This window comes from Crocuta crocuta, unplaced genomic scaffold (assembly GCF_008692635.1).
Source record: "Crocuta crocuta isolate KB4526 unplaced genomic scaffold, BGI_CrCroc_1.0 scaffold126, whole genome shotgun sequence".
NCBI lineage: Eukaryota > Metazoa > Chordata > Mammalia > Carnivora > Hyaenidae > Crocuta > Crocuta crocuta.
In genome coordinates, this window is record NW_027531000.1 from 143,616 (window position 1) to 145,181 (window position 1,566).

General features: G+C 42.5%; 1 non-coding gene across 1 annotated transcript; it reads left to right on the forward strand.

Annotated features, from left to right (window-relative positions):
• The first annotated feature begins 1,252 nt into the window (after positions 1 to 1,252).
• On the forward strand, positions 1,253 to 1,329 carry TRNAE-CUC (transfer RNA glutamic acid (anticodon CUC)). Its single transcript has one exon. It is a non-coding gene; the product is annotated as a tRNA-Glu (tRNA).
• Positions 1,330 to 1,566: the final 237 nt, after the last annotated feature.

The window sequence follows — 1,566 nt, forward strand, 5'->3', positions numbered from 1 at the left end:
AATTGGTTGGACTGCAAATGGTGCTTCTCCAGTGTTTGAAGGTGATTAAAAGCAGTTGGTTTTTCTAAGCAGTTTAAATATTCCCTCTTGAAATCTTGTTAAACTCTTTATTTGCTTCCCAAACTCTTTCTGTTTAAAAAGAGGAAAACGCAAACTTCTGTTGAGCCTCTGTCCCAATTAATGATGCTTTACTCAATTAGGAAATATTGACCTGCGGCCTTAGCCTGTGTCTTCCACTGTAGTCAATAGAGGCACTTCACACCAAGCGCTTAAACCTTAGCTGGCTGGTGTTAGTGATTATTTTAACAACTGCTTCAGTTACAATTTTTGCATTCTCCCAAACAGTCTGATAGGGTGTGGAGTGGGTGCAGAGTCTCCTAGCATGCCTTGCCTGGGAACCGAACCCCAGATCACGGAACTAGGTAGTGTTGGAACTATTTTCTCTAATCTCTGTTGAATACCTATACGTGCCCGGCTTCCACATAACACCGTCTTCTTTAGTTCTCACAACTACCAGACACGGAATATTTTATTCCGTCCATTTCGCAAATGGCAGAACTAAAACTTTACATCCAACAAGCCTGCGACCATCTTTATCCATATATCCCAGGAAACTGCCCAAACAACTCATTCTTTTCCCCAACCTCCCCCTTTTAATTGGTATGGTAGGGGACTCCTGGGTGGCTCAGTCGGTTGAGCAACTGACTTTGGCTCAGGTCAGGATCTCAGGACTAGTGGATTTGAGCCCCACCTGGGGGCTGTGCTAACAGCTCTGAGCCTGGAGCCTACTTGGGATTCTGTGTCTCCCTCTCTCTCTGCCCCTCCCTCACTTGTGGCCTGTGTCTCAAAAATATATAAACTTTAAACAAAATTTTTTAAAGAAAGAAAGAAATCTACATCATCTTGATTCTTCCTTCTCTTTCCCTTTTTTATTTTACCTTGTATTCCTGTCACTTACCAAATCCTAATGGTTTCACTTCTACATATTTCTGTATTCGTTGTTTCAAAAAGTTTTGTTTTTAATTTTTAAGTAGTCTCCATACGCAAAGAGGGGCTCAAACTTAGAACCCCACAGTCAGGAGTCACATGCTCTACTGACTGAGCCAGCCAGGTGCCTCTGTATTAGCTTCTTACGGCCGCTATAACAAATAACAAACAAAAAAAGCAGTGACTTAAAACAACACAAAAGTATGCTCTTACAATTCTGGAGATGAGAAATCTGAATTGAGGCTTCTAGATCTAAAATCAAGGTGCCCAGCGGGCTGGCTCAGTTGGTAGAGCATGTGACTCTCAATCTCAGGGTTGTGAGTTCAAGTCCCATGTTGGGTGTAAAGATTATTTAAAAATAAAATCTTAAAAACAGATTCTAAAAACATCAAGGTGCCAGAAGGTGCTTCTGGAGGTTCTAGGGCAGAATCCATTCCCTGCCTTTTCTAGTTTCAGGAAGAGCCCTGCATTACTTGGCTTATGGCTGCTTCCTCCAAGCCATTACCTTTCCTCTCCCTGCATCCATAGTCATGTTGTCTTCTTCCCTGTTCTGAAGTTGAATCTCCCTGCCCTTCCCTG